The sequence below is a fragment of the Drosophila navojoa genome, chromosome 3, assembly GCF_054131105.1.
Source record: "Drosophila navojoa isolate 15081-1374.11 chromosome 3, UAZ_NAV_1.0, whole genome shotgun sequence".
Lineage (NCBI taxonomy): Eukaryota > Metazoa > Arthropoda > Insecta > Diptera > Drosophilidae > Drosophila > Drosophila navojoa.
The window spans coordinates 27,419,436-27,429,712 of NC_142891.1; positions in this window are offsets into that span (position 1 = coordinate 27,419,436).

A 10,277-nucleotide genomic window follows, 5' to 3' on the forward strand; every position below is an offset into this window, starting at 1 on the left:
GGAATGGCTTTGGGAACATTGTGAAACCATTATTGAATAGAAAGCTTGTCAATTTTATGTGTGTTTATTTTTGGTGATTGTTATTAATTTGTCATAAGGCCGCAACACGCTCTAATGATGCATGTAAATGCAAAATAAATGACGAGCCCAGCCCAGCCCAGTCCTGACCAGAGGCAGCTGTATATATATGTATATAGCTACAGCGAGCAGCATTTGAAAAATAAATTTAAAAGCGCGTGTACAATTTAAAATGAAATAAAATCAGAGTGTTGCAGCTTTCGAAATTTTATGAGCATGTTGCGCTTATTAGCTGCACTGCGAGAAATGGCGACAGGCCAGCAGCAACAGCAACACCAACAACACCAACAACACCAAAAACACCAAAAACAGCAACAAATGCGACAACAACAAGCTCGACACGCATTTCCACGGCTAATTTTTCACGCACGCTCCAAGCTCGTTTGTACCCCCTTTCGAGGCAAAGCAAACGACAGCGAGCGACAGCTCCTGGCCAGCCTCCAGCTTGGCATGCCCTGTCACACAATTGAGCAACAGGGTATACTCTAGATGCTGGCAGAGTTTGTAACATGCTGAGGAAAATCCTGAGGTTTTTGGATTTTATTTCGATTCATTATTAATAAAAAATATTATATATATTTTTAAAATTATATATTTATAATTTTTTAACTTATTCAATATCGTTTAGTGGCAATCATTAACATTACAAGAAAATGTATATATATATATAAAAGCATTAATAGAATGAGTTAACGATTCTGTGCTTATTCCAGGCGAGAGAAAATGAAAAATATTATTAATTATTAATAAATTTAATTTTGATGAGATAATAATAGTATTATTATAATATTCTTTGATTTGTAGATAATTCGGATAATTTACTACTTTCCTTACGGTAAATTTGTCTTGTTTTGTTTCTCACTTTTCCACTTTAATCTTATCGAGAAACTAAGGAATGTGTTATCGAGAGTGTATTAGCGCGTTCGCTAAATTCCCATTTAGTTAGTTTGTCGCTTTAGTTGTTGTTGGTGTTGTTTTCTTTGGTTTTGGTTTTTTTGTTTTTTGGCACAACGACACGCACGAGAAATTCCAAGAGATAAGCATCGTGTACGACAAGGTGTATTATGGACCCGAGTCCGATACGCAGTCGAGTGCCATACTGTTGACTCTGTTAAATTGCCAATATTTATGGTTTTGGCCGTTGAGCTTGACTTGTTAAATGGGTGTTCCAGCCAGAGACAGGAGGCAGCAGCCAACAGCCAGCAGCCAGCAGCCAGCAACCAGCAAGCAGCAGGCCAGGAGGCATCCAAAAGCTGGGTAGCTGCTAAAGCGTTTAAATACAAAACGTGTTGGCTCGATAAGCACGCAACCATATCGTGCCTGATTCGTGCCTGTTTCGTGACTTCAATTCAATTTTTGACATGTGCCTGTCAAAGCTCTCTGCCAGAGCCTAGCTATCAGACCAATTATTTAATGTTCATAAGTGATTCGTGAGCGAGTAAACAAAGTCACTTATTTAGTTCACAGTAGAACTTGAACTAGTATTTGCTGTACTGTATTGTTTTTTTGCAGCAGCGACGCCATTTTACTGTTTCTCTTGTGCAGCTGTCTCGCTCGCACGGTGTGCAGCAAAGCATTAAAGCAGAAATGCGACATGTCGTCAACGAAGCTATAAAAATGTCAAAACATGCTACAAATAAAGCAGAATTATAAAGAAATCTAGCGAGAAAAATAAAAGAGGAATTATTAAGATGATATACACATACAGACAAGACGAAATGCTTTGTTTGCGACGCTTTGCAAACCAGTCGGGCAGTCGACAACTCAGATGCACTGCAAATTGAGTTGCGCGAATTAGCTAGACACTTTGCCCCACTAATGTTGACCACAGCTAATCAAGGAATATTTGTTCAGACTGGCAAAGATAAATCTATTAATATATAGCGTCAGAAATCTCTTTTAAAGTGATTCAATCTTTCTTCGCATTCAAATTAACAATTTGATTCAAAAATTGTGACTGCTATTACATTTATTTTTGTTGGATCGCCATAGTGTAAGTTAATTCTATCTTTAATTCGCTATGTTTATAAATCTACATTTTTCGTTATTACTTTCCATCTCTTTGCGCGTGTTGTCTCTCTCTGTTTCTCTCTCTCTCTCTCTACGTCAGTGTATGTATTTCTGCCAATCTGTTTATTTTTCTTCATTAATTTGCATATTTCCCATTTTCTCTTGCCTTTTCTCTCTATCCGTCTATGATTCTCTCAAAGCTTGCTCACGTGAAATCTACCTCTCTCTCTCTGTCTCACTTTCTTTGTCCTTTTCTCTTTTTCTCTCCTTCCGTTATTAATTATCTTCCGCATTCGAATTTTATCTCTCTATATATTTTTGCTGCTCTCCAAGTATCTATACTCTTAGATTTGATTTTCTTCCTGTCTCTCTCTCTCTCCCATAGTTCAATGTCAACGATCAATAAAAGGAACATCCACTGGATTATTGGAATACTCAGAAATTCTAATTTAGTTCAGTTTTTTGTTATATAAAGTCACCTCCATTTCTCGTCCCTTCTCATCGTAGAGTATTTAGCTAGCTATCATTCATCCCATTCGATAACTATTTTTTCTATATAATGCGATAAGAAATATCTACTTTGTTGTTGTTGTTTTTGCTCTAGTTAGCTGCGCATCTTTTATTATACATAGGTGTCGCTGTGGCTGTTGTTGTTTTTCTTGTTTCCAGGTTGATACGTTTGCTGTTCTTGCGGTTTTTATGGTTTGTATTTTTCGTTGTAGTTGCCATTTAAGAAAAGGCTTTTGAGCGTTTTCAACATTTTCGAAACGAGATTTGAAATTTTAGATGTGTGAGATGATTTGAGCCGAAAATTATTAAACCCTTACATTTGGCGGCAGGGAGCGTCATTCAAAATGCCATAAGTCACACCTGATCATTTGTCAGAGCTGTAATCCAGCCAAGCAAACGCCCACCGAGCTAGTCGAGGGGCGGACGGGGGCGCTGGTGGAGGCGGGGCAGGTCTAGTTGTGCCATAAATCAAAGCGCTGCATGTTAAATTTGACGCCACATAAAAATGCAAATCGTATGCATATATAATAAAATATAATTTTTATAACTTAATTAAGCGAGCTCCAATGGGGCCTGGAGTCTCGAGGGGGGCGCGACACGCTGCGCGCTGTGGCTTGTGGCTCATTTAACTGGCGCCAAGTTTCAAATTGATTTTGGCCAGCTGGTCGACATTTACATGACAAAGCCGGACAGTCGGACAGTCGGACAGGCGGACAGCTGGCTAGTCGATGTCGCCCGTGATAAGAACAAGTGCTTATCAAATGACCAACCAGGCAGTCCGTCAGTCTGCCGTCAGTCCGCCGGTCCGCCAGTCGAGAGAAGGTAGCAGCAGCAGCTCATCGCATCTCATCTCGATTCTCGGAAGGCCATCAGAGATTGAAGCAGCGCGCTTACGTCTGACATGGCATATAATAAAATAATCTACCTCTAATTTGGGTGTCGTTTACACGTGCCACAGATCCAAACTCCGACGCTTGGCATCTGGGTCGGGGCAGCTCATTAGGCGGCTGCAATCGCTAAATCTGAAACAAGACTTGGTATGCAATGGTCGTGGCTTTCAAATTCTACCTCGAATTGGAGCTGGCATTTTCAGCTTTTTCTGCTCTTAACGGAATTTGAAAGTCCGACGTTTTTATGAGCAGCAGTTACAATATTGTCGGTTGATTAGTTTCTACTTTCTCTCCTACGCACATCGTTTCTATGGCTTGGCTGTATCTACTCTTTTGAAAATGTCCTAACTCCCAGCTAAGACAGTGCGCCGCTGTCAATCAATCACTGAATCCATCCCTTCTATACATTAAATATAGTTAAGCCGTTGGGCGTATATAAATTTATATCGGAATATTTTTATTTGTCTAAATATGAAATATTGGTTGGTCTAACCAAATTATTCTTACTCTAAAAATGGAACAGTCAAATGTAATTTGTGCCTTACACTAATTAAGACAAGTGGCTAACACATCAGATTTGACGTGGCATATGAAAAAAAGCTCTATGATAGTTTATAGTACAGAATACTGGAGTTAAGCGGTCTCCATCATTTAAAATACTTATTCTTAATATTCTTGTTTTTTTGTTTTTTTTTTTTTGACGGACTATAAATTTATTGTGGGGAAAAGTAAATAAATAGAAAAATATTGATATATCAATATCATATTAATAATTTTCATAACAAATAATAACATCAATAAGATATTTTAAAAATATTCGAAAACCCTACTTTTGATACTAATCTGCATCATTTAATTTTATTATGTTCGGTTTATGTGTTAGTCTTCAATCACACAATCAATCAATCATTAAACATCTTGTATATTTCGACAAATGTAACCTGGCTAAGAGTTTACTTAGAACATTTTAGTTTTTTTCATCATCATCAGTATACTAAATATAGCACAACAAATCAGTCAACCATTTTTTTTTATCTCTTCTATATATTAAATATAGTTAACCAACTGAAACTTTTAACGATCAACTCATTCTGTCCGAAGCAGCCTCTACTTAAATTCTGTTCAGCTTATGGATCAGTCATTATCAATCAATCAATTATTTAATATCTCCTACGAGTTTGCCGTGCCCGGTTTTAGCTCAGATAAATGGATGAATTTTTTAACTCTTATAGATCTGAATGTACATTACTCATCAAACATTCAATCAATCAGAAAAACCATGATAGCACACGAAATATACATAGTATAACAAATAGTATCCTTGGGGCATTTTACAATCTATTCTCTACTTAGATACTGCGACATAGCCCTGTCTATGCTTCGATCGAATATCAAGTTATCAATAATTCATTCATTCTCTTCTATAAGCAAGGCATAGACTCCCTGTTAAAATTTGTCATTTTCTCACCTTTTCTTTTTACTCCTCTCAAAACCCTAACTATATATCTTTTGAACTATCTTAAGCAATGCATCCACCATCAATCATTTAGTCAGTCAGTCAGTCAGTCAATCTCTTAAACAGATAAACTCTACAGATGTAGTTTTTCAACTTTCTTGACATTCAAGCCTTCCAGTTAATTCAACTATCATTTAGTTCTCTAAGCCATTCTTGGATTTTTAGATATACTGTTTACTCTTTAGACTTTTCTGCTTAGACTTGATGCGAACATATTAGTTGGGCACATGCCATCAATTAGAGGGTTCTCCCGCTATTCTGGCTATTCAGTAAACGACTTGACCCCGCAATTTTTCACTGGGCTCCTTTGTGTGGCTGACGTCTCAGACATTTATTTATATTCATGTGTGTAATTTGCTATTTTCTTATGCTTTATTCCTCTTCTTGATTTTGTTTTCTTTTTTGAGCGACACTTGACCCTATCAAATAATAACGACTTGTGTACACGACTGGACTGGACTGGACTGGACAGGCGCTGGAGTTGGTGACCGTCTCGAAATCTGGCGCCGCTTACACCGCCAGCGGCTAAACAAAAAAAAAAAAAAAAAAAAAAAGACGAAGAGAAAAAAGAAACATCAGCCAAATACATATACAAAAGTCAATAAACTCGAATGTGATAAGTGAGCTGCGGGCGGTACGGCTCGGGCTGAGGGTAATAAGGGTGTGGGACTCCTGCTCGAAAGAGTTGGATGTGCAATTAGTTAAAGTCTGCTAAAGGACTGCAATTGCAGCTCAGTACTTAAGATAGTAAAGAATTAGTCTTCGCTTAATTTTAATTATAACATTTTCATTTAAGAAATTAGTATTTCGGATATTAACTTTGGTTGAAATCTAGGTCTTTGTATTTTCTTATAAATTAAAAACTAATCCATTAATTTATAAATAAAAAAAATAAAAATAAAAAAAAAAAAAACAATATAATAAAACTTTTCATTTCAATTAATAGATAAAAAATGTGCCTATATTTTTTCCTCTCTTAAGGCTTTTAATCTATTGGTTAATTATTCCGACCTTATTTATATATATTGTTTTTCTTTTAATACTTCGTGAGGCAAAATAAATGCTATTGCGACAGATTTAATAATCGATAAATGTCGATATAATCGATATATCCCAATATATATAAAAAACACGTTCTTATGTTATTCTCCAATTATCTGAAGTATCTATTTCTAGTTATATATAGGATATAATGCTGTAACGGTGTTGTGTAAGAACAGCTAATTGCATTTATTTCACTGAGCTTTCATATTATTGTAAAAGTAAATTTTTGTCAAGATACTTATGGAAGTTTAGTAAACATTTATCTTTTTATGACTGAAGAGCTTGATTATTATTGCAGATTATTTAGTATATGTAGATTTATATTTTATTTCAATAAAAAAATGATTCCTTCAGTTACTTAGAAAAGAGGATTATACGACCTACCCTCAAGATTTAGTCGAGAAGCCAAAATAGTTTTGTACAGGGTTGCTTTATTAACTGTGCCCCTTTCCTTAGCCATATTATTGATGGGTAGGTTCCTCTGCGAGTGCGGACCCTCTGCCCTTCGATACTCTCTTTTATTACATTATAACTAGCTGAACCCTTGGCCCCAGCTGAAGCGACGCGTTGACTCATTTCAGTGTTTACTGTGTGTGAGCCATCGCCAGCTGGGTTTCCTTTTCGGTTTCCCCCATCCGACTTACTGTCAACTGGCGCTACAGCAAGCCGGTTGGCATAAATTATAAACACACGGCGCCCAGCTCGGTCCGGCCAATGTAAACGGAGTGCCATCCACGGAGTCTGTATATCCCCTGTATCCCAGCGCCAACTCCAACTCCAACTCCAGTTCCAGTTCCAGCCTCAGCCTCAGCCTCTGCATCAACTTCAACTTATTCCAGCGATTTTTAACGCGCACAGCGGGTGCCCATTGTCCGCGGCAGTTAAACAAGACGCTTTTCAGCTCGTAAAACACGGCACTGGATTTGGCTGGGTGTATTAATGCCTGTTCGCTGTTAGGAAGGGTATATGCGCTGTCTGTTATGAGTTGAGTTTAGTTTGAGAGGCAGGATAAACCCTCTTCAGTTTGTTTAATGAATATACGTTTTAGTTTATTTAATTTTTATCTATAAAGTAAGTAAAATTGTTTATTAGAAATCTGGATATCATTTTAGCTCACCTAAGCTCTTATAAAATTTTAGCGTGTATTAGATAATCTTATTACGTTCTCTCATAATTGTAACTTGTCAATAAATATATGAAATACTAAAAACCTCCTAAAAATAAATCTATCAAATCATATATTTTCAATGTAGATTTCCATAATCTATCCAATAGTTCCTCAATTCAGTTGTTGTTCTGTATAGTCTAGATATATATATTTTCAAAATTGTGATTCATTTCTCTTTTAATTCTCGCTCATTTCCTGCTTATACACTGAGCGAGTATTAACCAGTCTATCACACTCCACTCTGCTTTCATATTTGTTTTCCTTCTTTGGTATTTTGGTTAATAAAGTTATTGATTTGTGTTTAAGTGGCGTGGGTGAAACGCTCGGCCGGCTATGCTGTGGGTCCCCCTTTTGCGCCCTATAAGGAAGGTGCCTCAGACCCAAACAGAAACCTCGAGAACAACAACAACAACAGCAAGAAGTAGAAATTAATGTGCCGCATTTGTGGGCAATCTCTCTCGCATTTATCAGTTTATTTGTTTTATTAAATGCTGAGCTGCATTTTTGTGGAGGGCCTTAAGCTGACGTCTGTCAATTGCGACATGAGCAAGTCACGTAGGAAGGCCCCAGGCCACAGCCACCCAAACCAGCCTCTCTGCGCCCCTTTGCCCGCCCGATTTGGGGCGTGGGCGGGCGGCGCGTTTAAGTAGCTTAAACAGACGCGGTGGTCCGAGGCATAACTTTGTCTAATGACTCGGAAATCCGTCACTAATAATAAAAGCCAAGGCTATAAAAGGCAGCGAGCATTTGAGACGTCAGTGCTCGATTCTCGTTCTCCACCTCTCTCTGTCTCTCTCTGCCTCCATTTCGCTCTCCTTCTCTCTGGCTCTGGCCAGTTGCAGCAGTTGCTGATGCATTGGAGAGGGGGCTGACAGGGGCCCAGCTCAGCTCGACATTGAGCACGTGTGTCTCATAATCCTATTACCGCGAGAGCAGTTGTCGATTGTCGTTTCTCGATTTTATGAATGAACAACAACACTCGCTGCCAGCGCAGCACAGTCAGTACGAAAAGTGTGCGACTTACGAGCTGCAATGAATCAACTCAATCCACTTGGGGGCAGCACAAATATCCCTCAAGTGGAAATCGAGTCAAAAATTGAATTTGAATGTAGCTTAAACAGAGCTACTTAAGGATTACTTTCAAAATCAACTTTTTATATAAATTATTAAATATATAGGTATTTAAATATGTTCTCAAGATTTCTATAAATTATACTTTTTGCACATTTACATACATACTTCACGTGTTTGAAAATATCAAATTTATGTACTAATGTTGAGTGTAGTAAAGTAGAAAAGAATAATGTACTCTAAAATGAAAAACAATATGCAACACTACAGTTTTGTCTACCGTCAATTATTCAGAAATAAAGTGTCCTAAAAAAATAAATAAATAGATTATGAACCCTTTAATAAAAATGTAAAGCAAAAAAACTAAATTAAAATTGTGTTGTGTTCATAGCGAAAATATCAAAATAGACTTTAATATATATTTTAATTCTTTCTTAGCGCATTTCTCTTTTTTAGTTTAAGAAATTATAAATTTGAAACTATATTTTATTAATACTATACAAATAGAATATTATTGTATTATATTTACTATCTAATTAAATTATTCTTGTAGTTTAATTTTAAAAACTAATTGAAACTATTTCAAAAGCAAAATTTAATATAAATAAAAAAATAAAGCCAAAATTCCTATAAAAGCATCAGCATAGTTGCCGGTAAACAGTTAGTTCTTGATCAAAGCTTACATAGTCGTTAAATTAAAGCAATTCAATACAGCAGTTTTGCAATAAACAGAACTAGCTGCCGTTATTCATTTAAAATGAACTTAAAACTCACTTTGCAATTTTTGTTCTATGCTATATTTTCAAAAATCAACACATTGCATTACGTTAATACTAAAAAGGTAATTGCAATATCTAAATATTAGCTCGATAGCCAAAATTGAACTCTTCTCAATTTCAGTTAGGTTCATGAACTAGTTCGAAATTGCTTTCTAGAGCAATCGCACTAATTACATCAACTTTAAATTGCTTTTTATTTGAACTTTAAATTCAATTCGATTAGCGCCTGCAAGGAGTTGGGCACGCCCACACACACACACACTTTGAGTGCAACTCAATTCTTTTTTTTTATATTTGCTGCTCGCTCGTCATCTCCTTTTTATACGATTGCCTTTCGGGGGTGACCCCACGCATGCGCCTCGCCTCGCCCGCATCGCTGCTGCGGGGGTTGCAGGAGTGGTGTCTTGTTGATGGTGTTGTTGCAGTTGTTGGTTTTGTTAGTATTATTTTTTCAAAATGGCTGCTCAAATATTTGATTATCGTCTGGGCCCGATGTTGGCGCTGTTGTTAAGCCTAACTGTTACTGTCGCAATTCATTGAATTTGCAGGGCTAATTAAACACGTTAACAACTGTCGCGATGCGTTGAAGCGTGCAGGGATAACTTTTAGCCATTTGGGACGCCAGACGCCAGCAAAAAGAGCAATAAGCGCACAAAGAACAAGAAACAGAACTTTGCACAGTCTGTTGCCCTGGTTCCGTTTCATCCGTTTGCCCAGGGCTAAAGACCAGCGGCTTGGTAACTGTCTACATATTGAAACTCCTATCTGCAATATGCCGCATCGTTTGCCTAATGTGAGTGGACAGTTTGCCTGGCGCCCAATCAAGTGTTTTCAAATTGGGTTAAGCGAATGCCCCAAAAATGTATGAAACCAAGAAGAAGAAGAAAAACGAACGAACGAACAGCAGCAGCAGTCCCTTCTGCAAGCACCGTTCGTGGAAGCGAGAGGCGCTTCCTGGAAGCCGCGTTGAGTAGTGCTGCCCACTTGCTGCACAATTGCAAATGCCGTTAAGGCGATGCTAGCAGCAAGCGAGCGCAAGCAGCTGTCCTGGCGCCGCCCTAAACCAACAACAATAGCAACGCAGACAACAACAAAATGCGCTCAATTCAATTCACTCAAATGCTCACGTGCAAGAGCGAGAACGTGCGCATCAAAGGGCAAGCGAGCGGGACAACAACAAGTTTTGAGTGCATTGAAGCTTCTTACATTGT